General features: G+C 47.8%; 2 long non-coding RNA genes across 2 annotated transcripts; one reads left to right on the top strand and one right to left on the bottom strand.

Annotated features, from left to right (window-relative positions):
- Positions 1–4,842: 4,842 nt before the first annotated feature.
- LOC120668053 lies at positions 4,843–6,358 on the bottom strand. The gene is made up of 2 exons (XR_005672230.1): positions 5,888–6,358; positions 4,843–5,373 (listed from the first exon to the last, which is right to left on the bottom strand). It is a non-coding gene; the product is annotated as an uncharacterized LOC120668053 (long non-coding RNA).
- Positions 6,359–8,361: 2,003 nt separating this feature from the next.
- On the top strand, positions 8,362–9,856 carry LOC120667971. Its single transcript, XR_005672220.1, has 2 exons — positions 8,362–8,429; positions 9,691–9,856. It is a non-coding gene; the product is annotated as an uncharacterized LOC120667971 (long non-coding RNA).
- The last annotated feature ends 3,532 nt before the right edge of the window (positions 9,857–13,388 follow it).

Below are 13,388 nucleotides of genomic sequence, written 5' to 3'. Positions count from 1 at the left end.
GAGTAGGCAGTCAGCGTGTCGACAGAGCCGGTGCCAATGTGAAGGCCCGAGGAGAGAGTCCCCTGGACGAAGCGTAGGATGCGCTTGATAAGCGCACGGTGAGGCTCGCGCGGGGCATGCATGAAGAGGCACACCTGCTGAACAGCATAGGCCAGATCAGGACGAGTCAGCGTCAGGTACTGGAGAGCCCCCGCCAGGCTCCTGTACTCAGATGCGTCCTTCTCTGACAGTAGAACCCCGTCGGTCGCGGATAGCTTGGCGTGAGTGTCAACAGGTGTCGGTGTCGGATGACACTCAGCCATGCCCGCGCGCTGAAGAAGCTCGACAGCGTACTGTCGCCGGGAGAGGAAGAGGCCATCTGAGGAGCGTGTGACAGCGATGCCGAGGAAGTGGTGGAGGGCGCCAAGATCCGTCATGGGGAACTCGGAGCTCAGCCGAGTCATAATGCGCTGAAGGAGGGCCGAGGACGAGGCGGTGAGAACGATGTCGTCGACGTACAGCAGTAGGTAGGCGAGGCTCGTCCCCTCTCGTAAAATGAAAAGGGACGTGTCGGAGGTGGAGGCGACGAAGCCGAGCTGCCGGATGAAGGTTGCGAAGCGCTGGTACCAGGCCCGCGGAGCTTGCTTCAGTCCATACAAGGACTTCTGCAGACGGCAGACGTGGTCTGGGGCACCAGGGTCGACGAATCCTGGCGGCTGCTGACAGTAGACGGTCTCCTCGAGGTGGCCGTGAAGAAAGGCGTTCTTCACGTCCAGCTGGTGAATCGGCCAGGTGCGGGACGCAGCGATGCAGAGTACAGACCGTATGGTGGCCGGTTTAACAACCGGGCTGAAGGTCTCGTCATAGTCGACGCCCTCACGCTGGGAGAAGCCTCGGACAACCCAGCGAGCCTTGTGGCGAGCGAGGGACCCATCGGCATGGAACTTGTGCCGGAAGATCCACTTCCCCGTCACGATGTTGGCACCGGGGGGGGCGCGGAACGAGTTGCCAGGTGTTGTTGTCGACGAGGGCCTGGTACTCATCCATCATCGCGGCACGCCAGTTGGCGTCGGCCAGCGCGCTGCGGTAGTTCGTCGGAATCGGCGATGGTGAGGAAGATGTAGTGGCCGCCAGCCCTTTATAGTCGACGCGAGGGATGGCACCCGTCACGGTGCGGGTGGGACGGGGCGGCAGTGGCGGTGGTGGCGGAGCAGACGATGCCGCCGGTGCCGGTGAGGACGTCGTCGGTGGTGTCGGGGCGTCAGGAGGGGCTGCCGGGGCTGCCGCCTCTCCGGACGGCTCGGGGCGGGGGCGGCGGATGTAGACCCGTGGAAAAGGGACCACGCTGGGTCCAAGCGGGGGCACGTGATCATGCCCGCCTGGTGTCGAAGGAGGCGATCCATGTGATGTCGCAACGTCGGGTGGTGGCTGCTCAACATCCGAGGGGGATGGAGTGACCACGGGCGTCGAGGAGGAAGTCCCACCTGCAACAACAGTAGAGCAAGGCACCGAAACCATATCGTCGTCGAGGAGAAAGTCGTGGGAGGCTGGAGAGGGGGCGTCTGAGGTGGCTGCAAAGGGGAAAGCGGTCTCGTCGAATATGACATGGCGAGAGATGATAAGGCGACGTGTCGATAGGTCGAGGCAGCGGTAACCTTTGTGCGAGGGGGGATATCCGAGGAAGACACATGCCGTGGAGCGAGGGGCGAGCTTATGTTGGGAGGTTGCTTGCATGTTGGGGTAACAGAGGCACCCAAAAACACGCAGATGGTTATAGGTTGGCGGCTGATTATGCAGACGAGTGTATGGAATGTCTTGCTGGATGGAGGAGGATGGGCGCCTATTATGGAGGTAGCAGGCTGTCAGGAGTCCCTCGGCCCAATATGCGGGAGGTAGAGAGGCATGGAGGAGCATGGTACGAATGGAATTGTTGAGTGTGCGGATGATGCGTTCGGCTTTGCCATTTTGGGGTGATGTGTAGGGACAGGAGGAGCGGAGGTGAGTGCCTTGAGCAGCGAGGAATTTGGTGGTGGCAGTGTTGATGAATTCAGTCCCATTGTCAGCCTGAAAACATTTTATGGGAGAGCTGAATTGTGTTTTGGCGAGCGCAGCAAGCTCAACTAAGTGTTGGTGGACCTCTGATTTTTTTCGGAGCGGAAAAACCCAACAGTAGTGGCTATAATCATCCAAACATACCAAGTAATATGAAAAACCAGACAGACTGTTGATGGGGGAAGTCCAAACATCACAGTGAACCAGTTCGAAAGGGGCATGAGTTATGGACTGTGAAGAACTGAAAGGTAGACGCGTATGCTTGCCTATCTGACATGAGTGACATAGGGAGCGGTCTACTTTATTACAGGAAACAGCATGCAGTTTATTAAGGCGTTCTAGAGTAGCGGGTGCAGGGTGGCCGAGACGTTGATGCCACAGGGTGGACGAAACAGCCAGGAGAGCATGAGGTGGAGCGGCAGCTGTGGAGGCAGGCATGGTGTATAGGTCCCCGTCGCAGTTACAGCGGAGAATCACGCGTCCCGTCCTGAGATCCTTAACAGAAAAACCATGTGCGTCAAATTCAAAGGAACAACTATTGTCGCGAGTGAATTGACGGACGGACAGCAGGTTGCGGACTATGGATGGTGCGACAAGAATATTATTAAGAGCGAAATTTGTGGTAGGTGTAGGAAGGACGGAATGACCTCTAGACGTAACAGGAATGCTGGTGCCATTACCTACTGTTATTGAGGAGATGGAGGGGGGGAGGCGTTGGGTAAGCATACCAGCCGAGGATGTCATGTGCGTGGAGGCGCCGGAGTCAACTATCCAGTCGCCCTGCAGTTGCATGTTCTGCAGGGCAGCGATGAGGCCGGCTGCATCCCAGGTGCTGGTGGAGGTGTTGGAGCCGCTGGAGGAGGTCTGGAGCGGAGCGAAGGCGGTATTGGCCTGCGGGGAAGGCCCTAGAATGCCCTGGTTGCGCCCAGCCTGGGCACCAGGACCTCCAGGGGTGCCAGAACCACCCTGACGGCGCTGTCCAGGAGGGGTGACGCGCTCTCCAGGGGCCACACGTTCGCCGGTCCAGGGATTGAAGCCCCAGGGAACGCGTTTGTTGGTGCTGGTGCTGCTGGAGGTGCCGCCGGAGGAGTTTGGGAAGGACTGCTGGCCACCCTTCCTGGTGTTAGGGCGCCGGCCGCCCTGCAGCTGCTGCTGTTGGTGACCACCAAGAGAGGAGGCAGCAGCCAGGAGGGCGGTGGTGGCGCGCACTTTTTCCTCGTTTTGCAGGCGCAGCTCTTTGAGGAGGAGCTGGTGCCGGGCAGAAGCGAGGGTGAGGGGCTGCGTCCCGGCGATGTTGTCGGCGACGTTGGAGTAGACCTCGTTGAGCCCTCGCAGCAGGTTGAGGATGAGGTTGGGTTCAGAGACGGGCTGCCCAACGTCGCGCAGTTCGTCGGCCTTCTCCTTCATGCGAACGCAGTAGGCGTCAATGGACAGATCCCCTTGAGTCATCGAGTGGAACTCGTGATTCAAGAAGATGGCGCGAGGAGCTTTGTTCGCCTGGAACACTGCGCCGATGGCCGCCCAAAGGGCGCTCGCCGTCTGCTTGTCGTCGGTCATGGCGAGGTTGAGGACGGCGTCGGAGACGGTGCTGTACATCCATCCGCGGACGCAGAAGTCAGCCTGCAGCCAGGTCTCGTCGGAGTTCGAGGTGGTGGTGATGGCGAGATGATGTAGCAGCCCGAATTTCCCACAGGTGGCTTGGAACGCCGTCGACCACTTGGTGAAGTTAGAGGGCTTCAACTCAAGGGTCATGGGGACGTGGAGCTTGATGTTGATGGTGGCGAAGGGGCAGATCACGGGAGCAGCGTCGCTTTTGAGAGCGCCACTGGTGGCAGAAGAGAGGTCTGAATTGGTTCCCATGGGGAGGGGAGAGATCGCCAGAGGAGACGGCGCGAGGTGGGTGGATGCGTCGCGATGGAACTCGTGACGCAGAGCAGGGAAGCGAAAGGAAGGTCCCGGGAGAGATTAATCCCGGTCTCTTGATACCATGTAGAAGATCAGAATTTGGGGCAATTGGCCACACCTCAATGGGAGGGGGCGCCTTCTATTATATAGGGCCGGCTGGCCTTGCTTTACAAGGCAAGGGTGATTCCCTTGATTTACATCTGCTAACTATAGCAACTAATCCCTGATTTACAGCTGCTATCCCTGATTTACATCTGCTAATTATAGCCATGATATGCCGCAGCATATGGGAAGGAGCTGCGGCATATTCTATTGCCTAACAAATGCGCGGGCGACTAACCCTGGAGAAAATGCCGGATCATAACCTTCACGTCACTCTAGTTCCCTCCTCTCTTGTATATGATAGATAAGTAAGATATATTTGAGTCGACAATGTTGTTCTTGTGGACGTGTGTCTAGCAGCATGTAACATTTGTTATTATTCTTCCCCCAAGTTGTAAACATCAAGATTCTTGTACCCCCACAATATTTGATTCTTTCTATCGGTTGCAAGAGGACCTATTTATTGGTGTTGTATCATATATATATATGTATCAAGAACATATTCCTCACTGCAAACGTGGAGCTTTAGCTATGCCATATGCTTCACTTCAGATGGGCAACACTATGGTCACATTTGGATACATCATCTACCTGCAATTGTAATGAAACAAGTACCCAGCTTTTGATACTGGTTTCAGTCATATTTACCCAAATTTTACCCCCTTTTGGTCATGTTGATAGTTAGATAACATTGCCATTATTTTTTACAAATTTTCAAGAACCAGTTCATTCTGAATTTGAGCCTCAGAAGCAGGTATTTTCCACGTAGAAACTGAAGATTTGAAGTACAGAACAATAACATCAAAATGCAGCAACCACTGTAGCAACTACTCTGAGATTATATGATGTAGATCCATGACTACAAGACTGCTCATGAGCTTACACGAACTAGGTGTCACTACAAGACAGCTTATGAGCTTACATGAACTGGCAGAAACTGCACTACAAAGTACAGAGTACAGACTACATCTATTACAGTCTACAGCAATAGGATTGAATGTTAGCAAATTTCAGTCTGGACATCTGATCATGCAGCAAGCTCAACTGCCCTAGTCTACAAACTAATGTAAGCTGCTACATCAACAGCTTCTTAAACTGTGAGCTAGATGCCCACCTAACGCTGGAATCTTAACTTCTATACACATGATTGGGTTCAGGATGCCGTTTTCATCGTTTTGCAAGGATCACCAGGGCTAGCATCGATATGGAGGCGATGAACTTGAAGCCCTGGCTCTCCCAGAAATTCTCCTTGATGCCGCGGCACGAGCTGTTGGGCTGCTTCATGGCCACCTGATCCATGAGCTCCTTGAGTGCCTTGTCCCTTTACTCCCCCATCTGCAGAATAAAATGAGCAAACCATCTGATCATTGACCTGAATATTTTCCATATACAATTATGGCTAATTGCCCTAGCAGGTATTGTTGATTCACATGGTGTTGATTTGTTAACTCTAATTGTCAGAGATCACACTGATGGTCAGTGGTAAGACAACACATAGAAAATCTGGACCAAAGCACATGACAGAAAAAATCGATGTCCATGGAATTCAATCTAGTTAACTGCATACGTCTAAGATGAGAACACATAAATGCAAAATGCAGGATAACCAATCATGTGAACAAACCTTGCTTGGCTAGTGTAGCATTTTTATTCTCCTAGTGTTTGCTGTTAAAATTATTTTAATTCAATTGGGCATCACACCGTTTCAGACCAGAATTACACCAGTAATCCATTTTTGTACTCCTAACCGCAAATCGCAAGTTCAATTTCAAGTGCAAAATAGTAACCTTAATCTAATTCTGAGCACAACACGTACATAGAAAAAAAAAAGAATGAAAAACACGCTCACCTTGGCCGGAAGGGCCGGTGACGGAGGGGGCAGCCGCGCCCAGGCCATTGCCCTGACTCCAGGCCACCACCGCAGGGGAGGAGAGGGCCTCCACACGGAGGGATCAGCGGCGCCAAGGCCATCGGCCGGCCTGGCCCCCAGGCCACCACCACGCGCGGGTCCATCACAGCTGCAGCGCCCTCGCCAGCCCGAGGCACTACAGGTCGGTACGCCGTCCGGGGTCCGGGGCCGCGGCGCCCTCATCCAACCCAAGGCCGGCGGCGCTCATGGAATAGGCGGCGAGCGGACAGGCGGCTCGCAGCCCCCTCGTCCAACTCCAACCTGAGGCCGGCTTTGGGCAGGGGCGGCGGAGGGCGCCGGGTCTGGATTCCAAGAGGATGGGGCCACTGGTCGCGGGGGCCACCGCCGCCAAGGAGTCGAGCGCCCAGCGGGGGCCTGATCTGATCTGAATCCCGCGCGGTGAGCGGCGGGGCGGGCCATTGGCTGACAACAATTAGGTGCCGTTTAGTTCCCAAAATTTTTTGCCTTTTTTTTTGACATATGAATGAAGTATTAAATGTAGATAGACGATAAAACTAATTGCATAGTTTGGATGTACACGACGAGACGAATTTTTTGAGCCTAATTAGGGCATGATTAATTATAAGTGCTACAGTAACCCATGTGCTAATAGTGCGGTCAAAGGCCTCAAAAGATTCGTCTCGCGGTTTCCAAGCGGGTTCTGAAATTAGTTTTTAAATTAGTGTCAAAAAATTTCTTCCGACATCTGGTCAAACAATCGATTTGACAACCAAAAAATTTTATTTTGGGAACTCAACGGTGCCTTACAATTTGAAACAGAGGGAGTATCTAATAGAAAAAATAAATGATTTGAAAAAAGTTTTCTTCAAGTTTATTGTTCAGAAAAAATGATCATTATGTCACTATATTTTGGGATGCATGCTGCATATAAAGAAAATTTGCTTTATTAAAACAGTAATTCTCCTTTCTTCAACTGCTACAGAAGTGACAAAACATTGTTTTTTTTTTCTGATTTAGCTGGAGAGTAAGACTACAAAAAGCTCAAATATGCATGGTACACTGCTTGGTAAGAGATATATCGAGGAATTACAAGATGGGCCTTATTAGGCACCTTCATTCTTCAAGATGAGCAAATACACTATGGCCGATCAACCAGTGTTTTTTATTTGTTTGAAGAACTATTGTGCACACTTCAGGATGATATATAGCTGAAGCTTCGTGGCTACTTCGATCACTTTTGAGACCTTCTGAGGAAATCGTCTTTGAGATCAGGTACACTTTAATCAATGTGGTAAATATGTCCATAAATAGTGGACAGTTTCCTTGCTCTTAACTTGAGGGGAATACCCCTTGCCATGATGGAGGGAATAGCTGTTTTGCGGCAACTTGATTCCTGATGGCTCCGGACCCTATATTCCAACTCTTTTGCATAGCATGGATGCAGTCTCTAGCATCTCCCCATATGACATCTAGTTGCTCAGAGAATTCTATAACTTATCCACCACACATATATATGGGAATTCTCCAAGATAAAACGCATTCTATAATGTTACTAATGTGTTGTGTATAAAGTCATGGGCACGGCAGGGCTCGAATGAGAAAGACGACTAGGGTATTGTAACACCCAGGTGCTTAGCGCACATGCTAATTAAGTTTAAAATTTTCAAACCGGGTCAACAATATTGAGCGGCCTTTATGCGCGCTCGACGCGCGGCGAGCATCGGCTCGCTGCCGTGCCGTGCTGCGCCACTCCGCTGCTCGCCCATGCCGTCCTCGTCTCTATCCCGAGCCGCCCACTGCTCTCTCCCACACGCGCCCCTCTCGAGCATCGGCTCGCTGCCGTGCCGTGCTGCGCCACTCCGCTGCTCGCCCATGCCGTCCTCGTCTCTATCCCGAGCCGCCCACTACTCTCTCCCACACGCGCCCCTCTTCTTCCTCCCTTCGCTCTTCTTCTTCCTTCTCTACTCAGAGCTCGAACAGAGCCATGGATGGCCTCCTAGCCTCCGGCCGATTCGACGTCTCCACGACCTCCCCAGCTTCCCTTGCACCCAAGCCTCCCCCACCACCTCCTCCAGCTTCCCCAAACCCCAGCCGAACTCTTTCTCGGCCCAATCGACGGGAATCGAAGCTCCAGACCACCATGAACAGTAGTTCCACCCCTCACCGTCGAAGTCCTACCTCCGGTCCTTCTCCATCCAACCTAGGTATAGAAATCGACTCCCCTCGACTCACCGATGCTTGTGCTCTCCTCGTTCTTACACGTTCCCATTGTTTCCGCGCTTGTTCCCGAGCCATGCCGCCGCCGGCATGCTGCTGCTCGCCGCAAGCCACGCGCACGCGCCTCTGTGCCGCGCCGCCGAGCGCCCCCACTCCACCCAACATTGTTGAATCCTCCCATGGCCGCCCCGTCGCCAGCCACTCACCGGAGTGCCGCCACACGCCATCGCCGACCACCGCCGTGCACTGCTCCCGTGGACAGCACGCCTCTGGCCGCCCTCCGCCGCGATAAGACCACCCCAAGGTAGCCCGTGACCTCCTCTTGCTCCTCCCCCACCTAGCTCTCGCCGCCGGTGAGCGAGCTCGCCGGAACCGAGCTCCCTGAGCCTCCTCTGTTCCAAAAATCGCGGCTAGGAACCCCAGGCAACAATAGAAAGAAGTGCAGGGGCCTTTCTGCGAAGTCCGTGACTCAGGTGAATAGTGCTGCGAAGGGTTCTTTTGCAATAGTTTGGCTGAAACTTTAAAAAATCATAGTAAATCATAGAAAAATCAGAAAAATGCAAACTAAAATTTGTTGGATTCCTTGTTCTAAGATCTACAACGTTTCTTACAGGTTAATCTTTAGTTTCTAAATATTTTTTACTCTAGTTTAAATATTATTTTAAGTGGCTGTAAACTTTGAAAATGCATAGTAAATCATGGAAAAATCATAAAATAGAAAATAAAGATGTTTTGGAATCCTTGTGATTAGATCTATGCAATGAATCTATAATATGACAGGTGTTGATAGAGAAATATTTTCCTAGAAGTTTATTCATGCTTGTTGGGGATAAAATCATATATGTAGTTATGTTGCTCCTTTTTGCTGTGAAATTTTTATGGTAGGTTGTTCATGTGATGCATATGCTGTGGCAAAGGTGTTAGGTTTATTTGGTGCATGTATACATGAGTTAATGATTTAATGTTGATGCTTTAACGTTTCTTCTATTAAAAATAAATCCCTATGGATAAAAATCATGAGACTTAGTTCAAGACTTTAATTATGTAACATACATCAGTTTTGCATCTTTACAGGATCATAGGAGCTATAAGTGTTATCCGGTGCATTTCATTCCTTTTTTGCATCAACGATGTTGTATTTAACAATAGTACTTTATAAAAGCTATTAAAAATCATCCAAACTATAGGCTCTGTATTTATAATTAAAACCCCACTTTAGAGTAGTAGTATTTATTTTTGAACCAAAGCACCTGCCTTTATGAAATGTTTGCAAATTTTCTAGCTTGGTTTTGTAATTAAAATGGCCGTTAAGTAGTAGTAAATATGACTTTATTTTAGTCTGACAAAATAAATAGTGCTATAGCTCAGAGCAATGTCTGTAAGTGCTGGTTTTAGATGATCATTTATTGATACATTTGTTTATGATAATTATGCTCTTTTCGAAGTGTGATTCATCTTTTCTTTAATATCAAATGATATATTGTATAGTGTGTTGCACTTTTATGAATGCTTTGCGCGTTGTACTTTCATGCATTTATACATATGCATTATTGCACCTCATTTAGGTACGATAGATGAACCACGTGAATGACGTGATATTGGAACCGAACACGAAGACGATGTTTGGTGGACATATCCAGAAGAGGCAAAGAACCAGGAGTACATGCTTGGACCGGAATACTCGCCAAGCGAGTGTCATCTAACAAACACTGACCTAGTGTTAATCCCAGGCAAGCCCCGGTGCACATCCTATTATTTCAAATTTATGACACCTATATATGTTTCTATTACTTGTGCATTAGGTTTAGGAATTATTTGGAACTCTGTTGCATGATTCCTAGGTTCCCTGGAGTTATACTAGTATGTATAGGACGATAGAAATGCTATGCTTAATAAGATCTCGGTAGAAGTCGAGTGATTTCTGGTCACTCGCGAAATATAGGATATCTCGTTATTTTGAGTAGATGGAATATTGGAATAGGTTGGAGAAAGAAAAGAAAATGGAGACCGGGTGGGGAATGGCTAGCCCCGTCTGTGTCGGTTAAGGACCGTTCGTTGTCTGGCCCTGTGATCGAGTTTGAATTGTACTAGCCGCATGCCGGGAGTAGGTGGTAGTCGAAACCGGTAAGCCGAGTACTGCCTTGCTTCGAAAGTACAGGACTCCTTCCCACCCCTTAGGGCGAGTCGAGTAGTCGCAGAGAATTGGGATGCATATATTTACTTTTGGTGGTCTCTCGTTGAGCTCGGCTGATTATACGCTGGTGGGGCGGTCCTGTAGTTCGAGGAAGGGAGGGGAATAGTTGGTTTGTATTGTCCGACGGGGCAAATACGTGCCATGTTGGTTAGGTCCACCTTGCAAGGTTAAATCGGATCGATTCTCCGTCAGTCGCTCTCGGATATGAGCACCTTAATCACAGCACCGCATTGTATTAATGAGATGGAATATTAATGTATATGTTGAAGGAAATGTTGAGATTACTAATTGATCTTCTATTATGTTTGTTTTAGAAAGGGTTCTGCAAATGCCTAGAGAATATTAATTTATATAGAATGTGAGCTAAAATATTGAAAGTAAGGATCCACCCTTAGACGCTTTTCTGCAAATAATCCACAGCCAGAAAGCCTTACATGTCTAGATAGTAGGCTATGTATACCCAAAGTCGGGTAAGTCTTGCTGAGTATTAGTATACTCAGGGTTTGTTGTTTACCCTGTTTCAGGTATAAAAGCTAACCAGGATTAACATCGGTGGCTCGATGTGACGTCCTCACGTCTCCGTAGTTATCGTTTTATTTCAATTTATTTCAGTTGGTTTCTAATGAAAATCTTCCTCAGGTTAGACTCTCTCTACCGCTGATATTATCTATTATGTGAACTTTAATTTGTAAAAGTCATTTTGTAGATACCTTAATATTGTTACTATTTTGTAAAATTGTATCATGCTGGTACCGTCTGCACTCGCCGTCGCGCGAGACTTCTGGTGTGTTTCGATCAGCCTGTGGGTTGGAAACAGGCTATCAGGTTACACTTAATTAAGCTAATGCGCCTGATGCATTCAAATGATGGCTATTATGTTTAATTAAGTTGTTTAACTTGGTGGTTCTGTCACAGGTATCATCATGCTGTAACCATCTCTCTAGCCACAGGCCCTACGTGCATGTGTAAAAATTAGGGTTTCCATGGTTTTTGTCAGGCATGCATGCATGAACTGGCTTTGATAACCTGCAAAAATTTGTTAATTTGTAATTAGTATGTCCTTATACAAAAATAGACTTTAAATATATAACTCGTGGAAAACATGGAATTTAACTAGAGAATTTTTACAATGCTTGAAAAAAATGAGAGCCGTCCATCTGATAGAATTGTTTCCCTTGAATTTTTCCTGGCTGTTAATCTATGAAAAATTAAATTAAATTAGTATTCAGTCCCACTCTTTTTTTTGTACTTGTCCCATATTTTTTTGTACCACCAGGTACTTTAGTCTATGTACTTCCTACCTTGACTACAGTGCGATTCTATCAGATGGACGGCTTTTATTTTTTTCAATTATTGCAACAGAGCTCAAATTGTAGTATTATTGCTCTATATGACCATTGGCTTAATAATGAGAATTATTATTGGGCCATTCGAGATTTCATAGGAGCAAATTGCACCTTTTCTCATAGAAATAAAAAGGCATCTTTTGTTGAAAAAAGTTTTATATGCACGACCGTGTTGCTAAATGTTTCCGTAGCTTAGATTCAAATCCTCTTCTCTAGGCCATCCAATCCTACGCTGTCAACTGTTCCCCAGCTCCATGCATGTTACATCACAGTTGACTCCAACTACAATCATCATGCAAAATAGTGATAACAATGTTATCTCCCTAATCAGATCATCTTGGCTACATCAGAGCTCTTTTGTTTATCATTAGTGCTAGTTACATTCTAGTGTAGAAATATATTACTTATATTAAGGAGGAATCCAACCGTGAACCACTTTTCTTCATTGTTCGGTCTAAACTGGTGGAACTGATACCATCATCATTGTGATATGTAGTTCTTTGTCATGCTTGGGTGATGGAAGTCATTTCCATTTAATCAACGACCAATATTACTATTACTTTTTTTTCTATAAGCTGACATCTTTCTTTACTAAAAGCGCGTCGCGCTCCAGGACAGGGAGAGGGGCCACGTCGGCTCCGAAAATTTGGGCCGGAGAGGGGCCACGTCGGCTCCGAAAATTTGGGCCGGAATAGATAGGAACGTAAATTTTGCAAAAAAAAACCCGAGCTTTGTTAAAATAAACACGGAGTCCATCAATTTAATGGAAAACCCCTCGGACTTCGTGGAGCCTTACTTTACAAAAAAAACCCTGAACTTTTAGTAATCGTGCCGTACTCCGTGAATTTTGTAAAAAAAAACTCTGGACTTTGTTAAAATGATTCTGAAGCCCATCAATTTTATGAAAAACCCCTTGAACTTTTCAGTAATCGACCGGTACTCCGTCGACGCCAAATTTACCAAATAACCCCCGCAGTCTACCAATTTTACGAAAATCCCCCTGGACTTTTTGTAGTTCAATTTTTTAAAATAAAACTGAACTGGAGGGCATATTTCTGCGCGGCAACGCCGCGCAATATTCTAGTGTAACTTACAGCGAACGCAGACGACATATGTATTAACAAATGTAGTGTTCTTTGTTCTTTAGAAGAAAAACAATTTTCAATCATTCTGTCAGCTTATTACTTTTTGAAATTAATCCAACCGATGCTTTGCAATTTAATTTCTTTGTATACACAGGAATCAACCCCGGCCCATTGATTTGTTGTACATTCTTTGACATTAAAATGATTCAACGTCGTAGTTCCTCCTTAGTTCCTATCTTTGAAATTTCCACCAGCACCATCTGTTAGCCATGTACGTATGTATATCATTCTTTGACCGTTCAAGGTTGTCATTGTCTCGTTGAAGCATCCTCGACGCTGGCTTCATCATTTATGTAAAAACCAGTTGGTGTGCGTTCCCACAGTTCGGTCAGTCACCGCTGCGCTCGATCAAAACCCGCGGACTTGATCAGACAGCTACTTCCTCGAATTAACAACCGTTTAAAGGTCAACTATATTTCACAATGTGCTTGTGGAATGATGCAAGAAGTTCACTAGACCAACTGAAGATTTTTCAAGAGAAGCTGCACTAAATACTACTCGATCCTTGCTAGCTGAAGACACAATCACACAAAGACACAAGACCATCAAACACAGTAAATCGGTTAAACACCAAAGCA

Source organism: Panicum virgatum, chromosome 2K (assembly GCF_016808335.1).
Source record: "Panicum virgatum strain AP13 chromosome 2K, P.virgatum_v5, whole genome shotgun sequence".
Taxonomy (NCBI): domain Eukaryota; kingdom Viridiplantae; phylum Streptophyta; class Magnoliopsida; order Poales; family Poaceae; genus Panicum; species Panicum virgatum.
Note: the sequence above shows the minus strand (reverse complement) of the source record. Positions and strands in the feature narration are given on the sequence as shown.